This window comes from Bubalus kerabau, chromosome 12 (genome assembly GCF_029407905.1).
Source record: "Bubalus kerabau isolate K-KA32 ecotype Philippines breed swamp buffalo chromosome 12, PCC_UOA_SB_1v2, whole genome shotgun sequence".
Classification (NCBI taxonomy): Eukaryota; Metazoa; Chordata; class Mammalia; order Artiodactyla; family Bovidae; genus Bubalus; species Bubalus kerabau.
This window is the reverse complement of record NC_073635.1, coordinates 8,966,996-8,984,491: the sequence shown is the minus strand read 5'-3', so window position 1 is coordinate 8,984,491 and position 17,496 is coordinate 8,966,996. Positions and strand designations below refer to the sequence as shown.

Below are 17,496 nucleotides of genomic sequence, written 5' to 3'. Positions count from 1 at the left end.
TCTAGTCAAAGCTATTATTTTTCCAGTAGTCATATGTGAATGTGAGTTGGACTAAAAAGAAAGCTGAGTGCAGAAGCATTAACGTTTTTTAACTGTGGTATTGGAGAAGACCCTTGAGGGTCCCATGGACAGCAAGGAGATCCAACCAGTCCATCCTAAAGGAAATCAGTCCTGAATATTCTTTGAAGGACTGATGATGAAGCTGGAGCTCCACAACTTTGGCCACCTGTTGTGAAGAAGTGACTCATTGGAAAAGACACTGAATTTGGGAAAGATTGAAGGCAGGAGGAGAAGTGGATAACAGAGGGTGAGATAGTTGGATGGCATCAGTGATTTGATGGACATGAGTTTGAGTAGGCTCCAGGAGTTGTTAAAGGACAGGGAAGCCTGGAGTGCTGCAGTCCATGGGGTGGCAAAGAGTTGGACACAGCTAAGTGATGAGCTGAACTGAACTTCTGGTAACATGGAGACAAGAGTGGCCTATAGTAAATGAAGTTGAAGTGCTAGTACTCCCTTAATATATTAAAGAAGAAGGCTTCCAAAAACAAGAGTATTGGAGTGCTAGAGTGGTGTTGTTGTTTAGTTGCAAAGTCATGTCTGAATCTTTTTGACCCCGTAGGCTGCAGCACACTAGGCTCCCCTATCCTTCACTATCTACAGGAGTTTGCTCAAATCCATGTACACTGAATCACTGATGATATATAACCTTCTCATCCTCTGACATCCCTTTCTTCTCCTACCTTCGATCTTTCCCAGCATCAGGGTCTTTTCCACTGAGTCAGATCTTTGCATCAGGTGACTTAAGTATTGGAGTTTCAGCTTCATCATCAGTCCTTCCAATGAACATTTAGGGTTGATTTCCTTAGAATTGATTGGTTGGATCTCCTTGCAGTCCAAGGGACTCTCAAGAATCTTTTTCAGCATCACAATTTGAAAGCAACCATTTTTTGGCACTCAGCCTTCTTTATGGTACAAGTCTTACATCTGTACCTGACTACTGGAAAAATCATAGCTTTGACTAGGTGAAAGTCTTTCAGTTGTTTTGGACTCTTTGCGGCCCCATGGACTATACCATCCAAAGAATTCTCCAGGCCAGAATACTGAAGTGAGTGGCTGTTCCCTTCTTCAGGGACATTCTCAACTCAGGGTTGGAACTCAGGTTCCATCCCCCAAATAGCAGGTGGATTGTTTATCAGCTGAGCCACCTGGGAAGCCCTTTGACTAGATGGATCTTTGTCATCAAAGTGATGTCTCTGCTTTTTAATATGCTGTCTAGGTTTGTCATAGCTTTCCTTCCAAGGAGCAAGCATATTTTAATTTAATGACTTCAGTCACCATCCATAGTGTTTCTGGTGTGTTACAGCAAATTAATAAGTCCTGTTCACTCACCCTGCAAGGTGCAGAAGGATACACTTTACAACATGACTCTGAGAAATAAATTTTCCATCCTACAATCCATCAAGTGTTCTATGGTTGTCTCTGTCTTAGAAATTAGTGTGAGAACTATTACCATCAATCCTGAATCCCTAATGTGATGTGGATAATGAGATCCCAGGTTACCAGGGCCAAGTGGCATCACTTAATGGCAAAGACAATGTGAATGCATTTGCTTGACCCACAGAAGAGACAAAGCTCTTGTCAGGATAGTCTGACTCACAGGGACCTAAGGAATAGACTAGATGCTCATGATGTCCATTGATTATAATTAGATGTGTGTTTGGCAGAGGTGTGTTTGTCATCACTCAGTCATGTCTGACTCTTTGAGACCCAACTGACTATAGCCAGTCAGGCTTCTCTGTCCATAGGATTTTCCAGGCAAGAATACTGGAGTCGGTTGTCATTTCCTCCTACCAGTGATCATCCCAACTCAGGAACCAAACCCAATTCTCCTGTGTTTCAAGCAGAATCTTTATTGTCTGAGCCACCTGGGAAACCCATATAAATAGGTAGGTAGTTTATTAAACTTTTACTTGACTTGAACAGGTGAAGAAGTTCTAGGTATACTGGACATAAGTTTAATTTGAATAGCCAAAGAAGAGTAGCAACTCTTCAGTGATTTGCTGAGACTTGAGCCAGTCTATAGCCCCAAATCACTTTGAATATGGGGAAGCTGGATCCCCATAAGGAAATACACTATTACAACTGGTACAAATTTATATCATCTTTTCTCCAGCCTTTCCTAAAATAACATAGAGCCAAGTACCAGCCTAAATATACATTTGTTGTGCTGATGTGCTCAGGCCTGTCTGACTCTTTGTGACCCCATGGACTGTAGCCCACCATGTTCCTCTGTCCTTGGAATTTTCCAGGCAAGAATACTGGAGTGGGTTGCCATTTCCTTCTCCATATACATTTGTTAGAGAGAAGTAATCAGACTTTGGGGGGAGTTGTTGGACACTGGCCCTGTACTAACACACATTCTTAAAACCTCAAAACATCATTGTGGTCGTCCAGTCATAATACGTGCTTAAAGAGGTCAAGTGATTGATGAGGTTTTAAGTAATGCTTGGACACCTCACAGTGGTCCCAGTGGCTCTCCAAATACATCCACTGATTATTTCTACATTTCTTTCATCTATAAATGGAATAAAAATAGCAACTGGCAGAATCCTCACACTGGCCCTCTAACCCATGCGATTAGCTCCCTTTTGGTAAGGAAGAGCAAGCGGAAACAACTAAAATCACCTTTTTGTGTATGTTAGTCACTCAGTCATGCCCACCTCTTTGACTATAGCCCACCATGACAGTCCACCCCATGGGCTATAGCCCACCATGCTTCTCTGTCCATGGGATTCTCCAGGCAAGAATACTGAAGTGGGTTGCCATTCTCTTCTTCAGGGGATCTTCCTGACCCAGGGATTGAACCCTGATCTCTTGCATTGCAGGCAGATTCTTTACAGTCTGAGCTATGAGGGACTTTAAAACCACCTTTACCTACCAAATATTAATCAAAATCAATGCCATATTTCTGCAGGGATTGCAGAGTGCTACTATCAAGGACTTAAAAGATACAAGGATGGTGATTTCTACCACATCTCCACTCAACTTGCCTATTTGGCTTACACAGAAAATGTGGATCTTCAAAAATTAAAGAGTACAGTACCGCACAATTGCACTCATCTCACATGCTAGTAAAGTAATGCTCAAAATTCTCCAAGCCAGGCTTCAGCAATACGTGAACCGTGAACTTCCTGATGTTCAAGCTGGTTTTAGAAAAGGCAGAGGGACCAGAGATCAAATTGCCAACATCCGCTGGATCATGGAAAAAGCAAGAGAGTTCCAGAAAAGCATCTATTTCTGCTTTATTGACTATGCCAAAGCCTTTGATTGTGTGGATCACAATAAACTGTGGACAATTCTGAAAGAGATGGGAATACCAGACCACCTAACATGTCTCTTGAGAAATCTGTATGCACATCAGGGAGCAATAGTTAGAACTGGACATGGAACAACAGACTGGTTCCAAATAGGAAAAGGAGTACGTCAAGGCTGTATATTATCACCCTGCTTATTTAACTTCTATGAAGAGTACATCATGAGAAACGCTGGACTGGAAGAAACACAAGCTGGAATCAAGATTGCCAGGAGAAATATCAATAACCTCAGATATGCAGATGACACCACCCTTATGGCAGAAAGTGAAGAGGAACTCAAAAGCCTCTTGATGAAGGTGAAAGTGGAGAGTGAAAAAGTTGGCTTAAAGCTCAACATTCAGAAAACCAAGATCATGGCATCGGGTCCCATCACTTCATGGGAAATAGATGGGGAAACAGTGGAAACTGTATCAGACTTTATTTTTCTGGGCTCCAAAATCACTGCAGATGGTGACTGCAGCCATGAAATTAAAAGATGCTTACTCCTTGGAAGGAAAGTTATGACCAACCTAGATAGCATAGTCAAAAGCAGAGACATTACTTTGCCAACAAAGGTTCGTCTAGTCAAGGCTATGGTTTTTCCTGTGGCCATGTATGGATGTGAGAGTTAGACTGTGAAGAAGGCTGAGCACCGAAGAATTGATGCTTTTGAACTGTGGTGTTGGAGAAGACTCTTGAGAGTCCCTTGGACTGTAAGGAGATCCAAGCAGTCCATTCTGAAGGAGGTCAGCCCTGGGATTTCTTTGGAGGGAATGATGCTGAAGCTGAAACTCCAGTACTTTGGCCACCTCATGCGAAGTGTTGACTCATTGGAAAAGACTCTGATGCTGGGAGGGATTGGGGGCAGGAGGAGAAGGGGATGACAGAGGATGAGATGGCTGGATGGCATCACTGACTCGATGGACGTGAGTCTGAGTGAACTGCGGGAGTTGGTGATGGACAGGGAGGCCTGGCGTGCTGCGATTCACGGGGTCACAAAGAGTCTGATACGACTGAGTGACTGAACAGAACTGAACTGAAACCTAATAATGTGGTGTTTTAAATCTCATTTGCCATTCTAGATGGTTCTATCACTTGAACAAATGAAAACACCCTTGTTATCTGGTGTGCAGCAATTGGTCATTTTTTTAAATTAATTTTTATAATAACCTTTAACAGAAATAGTTTTATTTTTCAGCTGACATTTAGTACTACAATTTTTCTATCCTATCTCAAGGGTATAGCAACTCTCTAGCCCTATGTCATAATTTAGTCCATAGAGGGAACCTGGTTGCCTTTCCTTTCCATAAGATATTGTAATGATCCATTACAGTGATGCTATTAGGCTGATTGAATTGGTGAGTACTAAGAAGCAATTGGCTTTCCTAGTGGCTCCGATGGTAAAGAATGCTCCTGGGTTGGGAAGATTCCTTGGAGAAGAGAATGACAACCCACTCCAGTATTCTTGTCTGGAGAATTCCATGAACAGAAGAGCCTGGAGGGCTACAGTCCATGGGATCACAAAGAGTCAGACATAATTGAGTGACTTACACTTTCGAGGCATCCCTGGTGGCTTGGATGGTAAAGAATCTGCCTGCAATGCAGGAGACCTGGGTTTGATCCCTGGATTGGGAAGATCCCCTAGAGAAGGGAATGGCAACCCACTCTAGTATTCTTACTTGAAGAATCCCATGGACAGAGGAGCCTGGTGAGTGCAATCCATGGTGTCTCAAAGAGTTAGACACCACTGAACTACTAACAGTTTCATTTTTTTAACGTTTTTTTCTCAGGTAGTAATTAGTTTAGATGTATTGTTAAGATATTTTTGCATCAAAGTGTGGAAAATAAACCCCTTCAAAATCCAAGGACCTTTCCATCTCATCAACATTTCTTAGAGCACAGTGGTGTGAAGCTTATTGGGTATTCCTTCCAATGTGAAGAATAAGTTGTGGGCCAGGTCCTTCCTAAAATCAAAGTAAAGCAACCCCTGAAGCTACTAGTTTGACAGTGTTCCAGAGTGAGAGAAAGTTCTGCAACAGGTCCAGGCTGCTCTGCAAACTCCATGTTCTTTATAACTCAGCTACTAAAACAAGTTAATATTTGAGAATGATCATAAAGATATAATTCATTCTAAATCTTATTATTCAAAGAATTATGGTTTTTTGTGGTGTTAGTCTGTTTATGCTTAATGCTTCTCTATTTAAAGAGATGGTTGCTCAGGGTTGGTGCACTGGGATGACCCTGATGGATGGGATGGGGAAGGAGGTGGGAGGGGGGTTCAGGACAGGGGACATATGTATACCCAGGGCTGATTCATGTCAACATATGGCAAAAACCACCACAATATTGTAAAATAATTGGCCTCCAAATATTTGGCAAAACTAATACAATTATGTAAAGTTTAAAAATAAAATAAAATTTAAAAAAAATAATAAAATAAATAAATAAATACATTTGAAAAATAAAATAAAAAATGCCGAATAAAAAAAAGAGATGGTTAAAAATGTATACTGATACTATAAATGTTGCTTTTTTCTACATATTCTACCTTATCATAGGCAAGTGTCTTTATGCTTTTTTATGACTATACACAAATGAATGACAATTGCTTTCTACATTGCTATCTAAAATTTAAAAGTAGACTGCATTGAACCACTGCTAAATTTTTCCTTGACATAGGTCCTGATAAAAGAAATGTTTATGACCTTGATAATGACCTTTTCTTGCTGTCAGTCTTTCTTGAAGCATTATTGTTTACTGGCATTCAACCACATGCCAGCAAACATGTATAATTTTGTGTGGTTTTCCTCTTGGTTCTCTATTTCCCTATCACTCTATATCTCAAATAGATTTGTTCCTGGACTTTACATTTGGGCCTCAATTCTCCCCAACAATAATATTTTCATTCCTATTTCCTTTCAGTCTCTCTGCTTTCCTAGAAAATGATTTTGCTCTTTTATCATCTCTTTTACCACTCACCATCTCTGCTTCCATTGTTATTCTCAGCTGATGAATTTACACTCTAGTTCAAGAAAAGAACTTGAAATGGTTCTTCCCCCTCTATCTCAATTCATATACACTGCCATGCTTGTTGTTACCAAAGAACTGTCCAGTCTCTGGTCAGCATCCACAAGAGTGTCTGTGGGCACTTCAGCATTCTGTAGTAAGAAAGAGAGGAGAAAAACTCAGAAAAGAAAGTGGAGAGGGAGTGTCCAGTGAAGTGGGAAGAATAAACATGATAGTGTATACCCTCAGAAACACAGTAAAGAAATAATTTAAGTATAGAAATATTTATATAAGAAAAAGTATAGAATACCAAGAACCCTTGAAATGTTGAATTGATAACTGAGGAGACATTCAATTTGACGAAAGTAGGTATCCCTGATAAGACAGCCTAATGAATGTTAAGAGTAGATAAAAAATAAGGTAGACAGTGATGAAATCAGAGAAGGCAATGGCAACCCACTCCAGTACTCTTGCCTGAAAAGTCCCATGGATGGAGGAGCGTGGTGGGCTGCAGTCCATGGGGTCGTGAAGAGTCAGACACGACCGAGTGACTTCACTTTCATTTTTCACTTTCATGCATTGGAGAAGGAAATGGCAACCCACTCCAGTGTTCTTGCCTGGAGAATCCCAGGGACGGGGGAGCCTGGTGGGCTGCCATCTATGGGGTCGCACAGAGTCGGACACGACTGAAGCGACCTGGCCGCAGCAGCAGCAGCAGTGATGAAATAAAGACAATTTATATGAACTTTTTATAAAATTTTGGTATAAAATATAATAAAGATGAAAAAGAAAGAGTAAAGAACAGAGAAAAGGGAAGATAGATGGAAGAATGGAAAGTGACATTGTATAAAATGATTTTTTTAGAGAAGAAAAAAGCCACAGAGTGTTAACATAGTGACAAGAAATGGAAGCTAATAGCAATAGAAAAAAAAAAAAAAAAAAGATAAGGCAGAAAGGTAAAAATGTGATGAGGGAAAAAATACTTGAAAATAATAAGGTGAGTGAGATCAAGTGCTCCAATGGAGCCGCTAATTTTTGTTCTTGTCATCCACCACTGCAAATTTACTCTCTGGAAAGAGTATTATACTTGAAATTGCATTATATCTCAGGTTTGTGAATCAGACATTGGAGCAGGCCTGGGTTGGGTGTTGCTCTAATGTTCAGAGATGTTGACTAGGTCCGTTGATAATACTTATCTGGCAGATAGGAAGATTTGTGAGAGTAAAAGGGCTTTTGCCTCATATTTGGTGTTTTGGCAGAGTGGGCTAAGAGGCTAAGTTTAGTCAGGACTATTGACCTAAGTTCCATGTAGAATCAAAGCTCTTACACATTTTTCAAATACCTCAAAGAAACAGGGCCAACAGAGTCTCTGCAGAAGCTACAAAGCATTTTATGACCTACCCTAAAGGACACAGAATTTCATTCTGCTTAGAACCTATCCTCTAAGAAAATCCCTGTGCCCAATCAGGTTCAAGGGAAGGGAAATCAGAGTTCACTTGTTAGAGAGAAACACGGTCCATAATGTATAATGTTTTAAACTACTAGGACCTTATACAGAGGAAGAGAAAGTCCACCCATTTGCTGTTGATGAAATTAATACATTATTGATATTTATGTTTAAATTGAATTAATGGATAAATTATATTTGATATGTATGGAGTATTAACTCATTGTATCTTTTAGCAAACATTTTCTTTTCCAAATTAGCATTCATTTTTGAAATATTTCAAAACTAAAACAAGATATGAGGATTGAGCTGAAACTATATATACTTCATCTGCCACACAACCTCATCCTTTTTTAGAGTTCCTTTTAAGTTCCACAGTAGTGTGTGTGTGTGTGTGTTGTGTGTGTGCACTCATGTACACACATCTGTAAGTTGGTGAAAGAAGCAATTGTGGATGTAAAGAGAGAGGTGTGGTCTGGACAACTGAAAATACTGGAAAGGGAGTAGTACCAAATGACAAGTGCAACTGGCCAAAGTTATCAAGAGAAATCTTAAGAGAAGTGAGGAAGAGAAGAGTGAAGGCAAAACCACAAGCCATAGCAATGCTATTACTATCTGGAAATTAACATGTGGGAAGGGACTGAGATGCTTGACAGAACTACAACCAAGTTAGGTGATCTAATGAGATACATCTTCATAAGAAAGGTAGGATGAACAGTCTGGTATTACCATTATTCAAACTTGAAATTTGTAAAATGGTTTGATGACAGTTAAATAAACACAATATTTTATGTCTGTTAAAATAAAATCAAGGAACCTTGCTTCCTTTAAAGTGAAAGACCTTGAAATTACATAGCATATCCATTAAAATCGCTAATTTTGAACTAAAAAATAAATTAGATCATTATATAAGATTTTTCAAAAATCAAGAAGCCATAAACATCCAAAAAGAAATTTTGATGTGCATATATATGGAATTTAGAAAGATGGTAACAATAACCCTGTGTACAAGACAGCAAAAGAGACACTGATGTATAGAACAGTCTTATGGACTCTTTTGGAGAGGGAGAGGGTGGGAAGATTCGGGAGAATGGCATTGAAACATGTGTAATATCATGTATGAAACGAGTTGCCAGTCCAGGTTCGATGCAGGATACTGGATGCTTGGGGCTGGTGCACTGGGACGACCCAGAGGGATGGTGTCGGGAGGGAGGAGGGAGGGGGGGGGTTCAGGATGGGGAGCGTATGTATACCTGTGGCGGATTCGTTTTGATGTTTGGCAAAACTAATACAGTGTTTCAGGTTTAAAAATAAAATAAAATTTAAAAATAAATAAATAAAAATACTCCATTAAAAATTAAAAAAAAAAAGAAATTTTGACGTGAATCTAAGAAAGCACTGAAAGAATTTAAAATATATGACTTTCTCACCAAACTACAGATTAGTTTTTTCTGTTGCTGTTTGCATCCCATCTGTGAACAATGTGAGGAAATACAGCTGCTGCCAAATTAAGGACTCTTCATCCTGATTTGCATCTTTATTTCACCAGAGAAATGATAGAGGGATTAAAAAAAAAACTAAAACAGATGTCATTGAGAATGACCATCTTCTACAATCCAAGTAGGATTCATAAAATTAGTAAAACAAAATTAGAGTAGTATATTCTTATTTGACTAAATCACTCCAAGAATATACACATGTGCATATCGAAGGGCTATTTCCATCTAAACATATGACTGTATGCATGTGTATGTGTTGTCTTCTAAAGTAGAACTATCAAGATATCAAAGAGATACTGACTGTGCTTTCTAAAAAACAATTAATAAAGGAAACTGATAAAATAAAGCCAAAGATGGATCCTTCTGCTTCTAACATTTCACCAAAACTTTTCCTATTAGTAGAAGCCCTAATTGAAGCAGATCTTTCTTTTACAAAGAGCACCTTTTTGCTCAAAAATATTTGAGAACTCCACGTTAAATGTATATATACTGTAGGACAATTTTTTAACTTGATTCCAAAAGCCACTGCAGTGAGGAGTTAATATATTATCTCATTTTCCACCATCTCACCGTTTTACTTTGCCGTATCACCCTCTCACTTTTGACTCCTGTCATTCTTTGTGCTCCAGTGCTCTTCTCCTGCTTTTTCCTTTCAAACTACTCATCATTCAAAGGTCAACTCAAATGCCACATCTGTGTGCATGCCTCCAATTTTTTACGTCTTGTCAAAATTCACATTTTTTCTTCTGATTGTGACAACTTTCTTGTATTTATTCCTTGTATTAATAACATTTAGATAATCTGTCTTCTATTGTTAATTCTGTTGATCTACTCTAATAGCAAAAATACGTGCAAATATTTAAAATATATCCTATCTGCTTGCTCATACGTGGACACTCAATACATATTTAATGCATCAAATACATGTATTCGTAAGGAATAACTGTTATCTATACAAAAATTATTTATTTAAGAGCAGATGCAGAGGCTACTGCATTGAAAATGGGAGAAACTTTACTAAATTTATTTTAACTAAATGTAGAATGTAGGACATTTACAATCAGGCCTTACTTCCACAAATATATTTTGATGATGTACATTTTATCTTAAGCATTTTCCCTTAATTCATTTCTTGATTTCAGACTATTACATATTTCATTGCCAATTCGATTTATCTAATATGAATACAAATAAATATTTGTATTATTTTCAAAGTTTCAAACTTGGGGTTTTTATATTTTATAATTTAGAATGCATTCTAAATTATATTTTGTTCTAGGTAAGAAATATGGGCATTAATCTCAAAAGAGATGGTTGTAAAAAGTATTGGGAGAGATTCTCAGAGTCTTTCTACATTAGTTTGGAGTAGGTTTCAAAGAAAGTATTTAAAATGTTTATAATGATGGTATATTGGTTAAAATAAATGCACAGATTATTAGAAAAACAATAGAATATTCTATATGATTTGTCATACATTTCCACATTGCTTTTCATGGCATGCCTATTAAACCTGTTTGCATTTTTGTTTCTCTAACTTGTTAGCAGACTCAATTTTGTGTTTGATACAGTGATACGTAGGGTGCTTTGTTTCGAAAATGATTTTTTTGAGGGAAGTTTTTTAGGAAAATGAGTAAAGTTAAGAGTGCATCTTTCTTTGAACTATTTTCAGTGATAATGATACTTCTGGAAATGCTAAGAATTTCAAATTTTAGTGTTCTACAACAGGTAATACATTTTAGGAAAACAGCAATTACAAACGCTTCAGGTTTTTGTTGCATTTTTGGTTTTGTGGCAAATACCTGAAGGCAATAAGATTGGGGACTCCAATGGCTAGAAATACTAATGACTAATAACCAGTTCCTGTGAGAGTTTTCCTTAACTGTTAAAATAAAATGTTTTATTATTTGTAGTAACATATACTAATATAATAAAGTAATAAACATAATACCTGGATATATAATTATTTTAGAAAAGAAATAATCTTAAATTTAGAATATAATACATATGATTTCAAATACTATAAAATAAAAGTATGCCTACTATGATAAAATTTAATTCAGTTCAGTTCAGTCACTCAGTCATGTCCGACTCTTTGCGACCCCAGGGACCGCAGCACAGCAGGCCTCCCTGTCCATCACCAACTCCAGGAGTCTCCTCAAACTTATGACCATTGAGTGATGCCATTCAACCATCTCATCCTCTTTCATCCCCTTCTCCTCCCACCTTCAATCTTTCCCAGTATCAGGGTCTTTTCAAATGAGTCAGTTCTTTGCATCAGGTGACCAAAGTATTGCAGTTTCAGCTTCAACATCAGTCCTTCCAATGAATATTCAGGAGTGATTTTCTTTAGGATGGACTGGTTGGAAATTTAATTAGATACTAAAATAACCTAAATGGCCAGGTGCTTGACAATCACTACACTCAAAAGAACCATCTATAATTTATTTCTCCCCACCTGGTCACTCTCCAAAAGATGTATCCTGCAATTGGATTCCCAGTGTTTCAGACTGTGTGCTTCACTTATTGTTCTTATTGCTGTTCTAACTACTTCAGTAATTTCAGGGAGTAAAATGATATATTATATTTTTTTTTCTTGACAATGTTTCACTGAGTGTTACTTTTGCATTACAACATTTAAAAAATATATTAATTTGCATGAAGAGAACTTTTACATAAGCCTTTACATGAATTACAGTTTTACATGAAATATATTTTAGATGAAAAGTTTATATACAGATAATTTGAAACCTCATTATTGAAATGACATGCCTGTAAGTACATTACATTGTTTCAGATATAATGTAATCCATGTTGGTCCATTGTTTCTTATGTGAATTGGTGTGGTATTTCAAATCTTGAATTCTACAAAAAACTTAAAGTGAAACTTATTTTATTTTCCCTATTAAATCCACAAAATTAAAGTTTTTAAACATTATTCAATAGTTGAGTACTATCCAAGCTCATAATAGACAAGACAATTGAGCCACAAAGCAAAATATTGTCATAAATGAACGATGTGTAAGACATTATGCTGTGCATTCCATAGGATTCAAAGATGAAAACCACGTGATTGCTTCTCTCCAAGAGTTTAGGATACAGTAAAAGGTATCAGTCACTGAAGCACTGATATACTCAGTAAATTTGGCCACAGATCCAGAGTGGGCAGACCATTGAAGGTAATCTGGTATGGGGATCAGAAAATGTCTCAGAAAGAGGAGAGTGATGTCAAGGAGAGGATCAGTTTCTGTCATTAGAGAAAAAGGTATTTGAAAATTTCAGCTGAACTGTTTTAAAAAATTAAACACTTATCAGTACCCATACACACACACAGAAACATATTTTGCTGTTGTTTAGTCATTCAATCATGTCCAACTCTTTTGTGATGCAATGGACTGTAGCCTGCCAGTCTCCTTTGTCCGTGGGATTACTCAGGCAAGAATATTGGATTGGACTGCCATTTCCTACTCCAGGGGCTATTCCCAACCCAAGGATTAAACCTCCATCTCCTGTATTGCAGGTGGAATACTTACCCCTGAGCCAGTCTGTTATATTCCCTATATATATACATAGCTAAATATTAGAGTTTGAAATATTTACAACTATTAGAAAGATCATAATTATATAATAAATTATAGAGCACTTGGCAATTAGATATGACAGTAACAAGAACTAAAGAATGAAGTAAAATTAAGGAAAAACTTACTTATCTTCCTAGGGCTTATGTCTGAGACATAGGTTGAAGTGACTGAAACAGAATGCTACAAAAAGTAAAAGAATTATCTCATTAAATGACCCCATTCAGTTCAATCTAGTCACTCAGTCATGTCCAACTCTTTTCCAATGAGTCAGTTCTTCACATCAGGTGGCCAAAGTATTGGAGTTTCAGCTTCAGTATCAGTCCTTCCAATGAATATTCAGGATTAATTGATTGGATCACCTTGAAGTCCAAGGGGTTCACAAGAGTCTTCTCCAACACAATAGTTCAAAAACATCAATTCTTCAGAGCTCAGCTTTCTTTATGGTCCAACTCTCACATCCATACATGACTACTGGGAAAACCATGGCTTTGACTCAGGTCAGTTCACTTCAGTGGCTCAGCTGTGTCCGACTCTTTGTGACCCCATGGACTGCAGCATGCCAGGCCTCCCTGTCCATCACCAACTCCTAGAGTTTATTCAAACACATGTCCATTGAGTTGGTGATGCCATCCAACCATTTCATCCTCTGCTGTTCCCTTCTCCTCCTGCCTTCAATCTCTCTCAGCATCAGAGTCTTTTCCAATGAGTCAGCTCTTCACATCAGGTGACCAAAGTATTGGAGTTTCAGCTTCAACATCAGTCCCACCAATGAATATTCAGGACTGATTTCCTTTAGGATTGCCTGGTTTGATCTCCCTGCAGTCCAAGGGACTCTCAAGAGAATTCTCCAACAACACAGTTCAAAAGCATCAATTCTTCAACGTTCAGCTTTCTTTATGGACCAAAACTCATATCCACACATGACTACTGGAAAACAATAGCTTTGACTAGATGGACCTTTGTTGGCAAAGTGGTGTCTCTGTTTCTTAATATGCTGTCTAGATTTGTCATAACTTTTCTTCCAAGGAGCCAGTGTCTTTTAATTTCATGGCTTCAGTCACCATCTGCAGTGATTTTGGAGCCCATGAAAATGATGCCTATCACTGTTTCCATTATTTCCCCATCTATTTGCCATGAAGTGATGGAACCGGATGCCATGATATTCATTTTTTGAATGTTGAGTTTTAAGCCAGCTTTTTCACTCTCCTCTTTCACTTCCATCAAGAGGCTCTCTAGTCCACTTCACTTCCTGCCATAAGGGTGATGTCATCTGGATATCTGAGGTTACTGATACTTGTCCTGGGAATCTTGATTCCAGCTTGTGCTTCATCCAGCCTACCATTTTGCATTATGTACTCTGAATATAAGTTAAATAAGCAGGGTGACAATATACAGCCTTGATATACTCTGTTCCCAATTTTGAACCAGTCTGTTGTTCCATGTCTGGTTCTAACTGTTGTTTTTGATCTGCATACAGGTTTCACAGGAGGTAGGTAAAAGTGTTGTTAAAGTGTTGTACTCTATATGACAGCAGATTTGGAAAACTCAGCAGTGGCCACAGGACTGGAAAAGGTCAATTTTCATTCCATCCCAAAGAAAGGCAATGCCAAATAATGTTCAAACTACCACAAAATTGTACTCGTCTCACACACTAGCAAAGTAATGCTTAAAATTCTCCAGGTTAGGCGTAAACAGTATGTGAACCAAGAACTTCCAGATTTTCAAGCCGGCTTTAGATAAGGCAGAGGAGCTAGATATCAAATTGTCAACATTCATTGGATTATAAAAAGCAAGAGAATTCCAGAAATGCCCCCATAGGGAGTGCACATCTTTAGCACAATCAAGACAGTAGTTTCTGTAAAAATTTGGCACCGTATTCAGCAATTCAGGTAAAGAAATTGTCATAAAATAAACAAGCAGGATCATGTATTTATTTATCTATTGCAAATTCTTTTATTCAAAGCTTTTATTGTGAGAACTAAGCATCAGGAATGGTGTGTTAAGCATAGAATATACCATGGTCAGGAAGACAGAGACTCATGTTGCTGTCATGATCACTTAAAGCACAGTGGAAGAAATAATATTTTATAGCAAATTACAATAAGGATGATGAGAAGTATGACCGTGTAGGTAAGTAGAAAGGAAGGAAGGAAAACCCACCTGACTTAGAAAGTTTTCTATAGTAGCTAAACATCAACTGACATCTTCAGTAGGATTTGCATTTTGCCAGATAATGAAAAAGCCAATGCTGATCAAGCATGGCTCACCCATGGAGAGCAAAACACTCACACAAATCCCATAAAGATGGATTCTAGAGAATGAAGAGAGAATATCCAGAAGGGAATCTGTGGAAATTTCCAGAAATGAGATCCTGCATTCCCTTATAAGAAAGGGAATCACCAAAGGGTTTTAAGTATTAAAGCAAAATAATCTTCTGTGTGTCTGTAAAACCTTGGAAAGCTTTCATAAATAATTATAAGGAATTGGGAAGAGCCTGGATTCTTGAGCTAGCATCCTCAGCATTCACTCAGAGGTGTCTGACTCTTTGCAACACCATGGACTATAGCCCACCAGGCTTCTCTATGCATAGAATTTCCCAGGCAAGAATACTGGAGTGAGTCTTTCTCCAGACTATCTTCCTAACCCAGGGATTGAACCCAGGTTTCCCGCATTGCAGGCAGATTCTTTAAGGTCTGAGTCACCTGGGAAGCCCAACATCCTCAAGCTGGGGCTAAAAGTTCCAGGCTCTGGTTAAGGTTATGCTAAATGCAACAAAGCTAATACACTCCCTCTATATTAAAGTCTCTTCTTCCTTGTTGAAGAAAAATGGAAAAAAAAAATTTGCTGAGCTTATTTATGAGTCAGTGAAGGGAAACTCTAGCTAGGAAGAAAAGAAAGGGGACTGATGTATCCTCACTTTTCCTGCCTTTAAAAGTCTCAGTAAGAATCAAAGATAAGACTTCAGCTCACAGCCATCATACAAATAACTTCAGGTCAGCTCAACCTTAATCTGCTAAAGCTTTCTATGGAAACTGGATTTTACTCACCTTGACATTCCCGGAGGAGGAAATGGCAACCCAGTCCAGTATTCTTGCCTTGAAAATCCAATGGGCAGAGGTGAACTACAGTTCACAGGGCAGCAAAGAGTCAAACATGGCCGAGCATAAGCCCGCGCACATGTGCGTGCACGCACACACACACATCTTGAGATCAGAGGACTGAGTTCTTGTTAAGCATAATTCACAAACTCCATTTCAGGAACTGTGCCAGAACCAACTTGGCCTTTTGGAGCTCCTGAGCAGCTAGGGCAGGACAGGCATGAATCTTTATCCAAAAGATGTTGTCTTTTCACAGTTTAGAAAATAAGATCAGGGAGAAAAAACTAAGAAATTTGTCAAGACTGATAGAGACTCAAAGAAAAGCTTTGGCCTCCCTTCACTTCTTCTTAGCTAGATGCATCACACCTGTGGTAATTTACTTTTTTTTTTTAGATTTCATGGGCGAGTAGCTCGGCTCTGTTCAGGCCATCTAGGCTGGGGTGTGGAGGTGGAGCTGGATTCCATCATTCATCATCAGAGAGATGTCTAAGAAGTCTAAACTCCTGAGCCCTCTGCCATTTATGCTTCAAAGTCCCTTCCCAGTTTGGGGGAAGGGATGTTTGGGGCATCCAGTTCCACTATTAGGAATTCCAACACGGGCTATTAGGATACTAGGTATAGAAGAATGCACCTGAATGAATAAATGTGGCTTGCCTCTGCATCTCAGAAAGAAAGGGGAGAATGTATTTTAAAAATCACTGGATGCATTATAGGAAATAGCTTAAGAGGAAAAAAAAGTATCCAAGAAAATAATTTAGGAAAAAATTTCAAATAGCTGATGCAGACCATGAGGCTCACAGGAAGCTCTAATACTTTGACCACTTGATGGGGAGAGCCAATTCATGGAAAAGAAGAGGGTGACAGAGGATGAGATGGTTGGATGGCATCATCAACTCAATGGACATGAATGTGAGCAAACTCTGGGAGATAGTGGAGGGCAGAGGAGCTCGGTTTGTCACAGTCTATGGGATCCCAAAGAGTCAGACATGACTTAGTGACTGAACAACAACAGGAACAGGATAGACTCCTTCCTGATTTCAAACTCCATGTTAATGATCCATTGAAACTTGATCTTTATTTTTTCATTCACTTCTCTAGAAACACTGACTTGTATTCTGTCTCCTTTGGTCATAGCCATAAATCTGCTGTGGTCAAAAATTAAAAACTTCAAATTCTAGCTATCAAGAATCTCACTCTGTTGACATCACCAGTCATTTTTCCATTTCACTTATTCTTTGTATTTTTGCCTGACTTCAGTGATCCTCCACACACACCAAGACTGCAATATTTAAAGACAAAAAATTGAGATTGAGAAGAACATCTGTCTTAATAGCCAGCTTTCACACTGTATCTTTCTAGTCCACTCACTCTCTCCCCTCATATACATGTTTATTTCATGAAAGCTTCCAATTCCCCTCACCTATTCAGTCTATAGTATTGTTTCCTAGTTGATTTACAATGAAAACAAAGCCTAGAAAATTTCTATGACTATTTTTCACCAAATGGACTCACCTG

The 17,496-nt window shown here is 38.3% G+C and overlaps 1 long non-coding RNA gene across 1 annotated transcript in view; it reads right to left on the bottom strand.

Moving 5' to 3' along the window:
* Window positions 1–16,877, bottom strand: part of LOC129624071 (uncharacterized) — a 56,455-nt gene extending 39,578 nt beyond the window's left edge. The window contains exon 1 of the long non-coding RNA XR_008700727.1: window positions 15,931–16,877. This is a non-coding gene — a long non-coding RNA (uncharacterized LOC129624071). The remainder of the gene's footprint in view (window positions 1–15,930) is intronic.
* Between the last annotated feature and the right edge of the window lie 619 nt (window positions 16,878–17,496).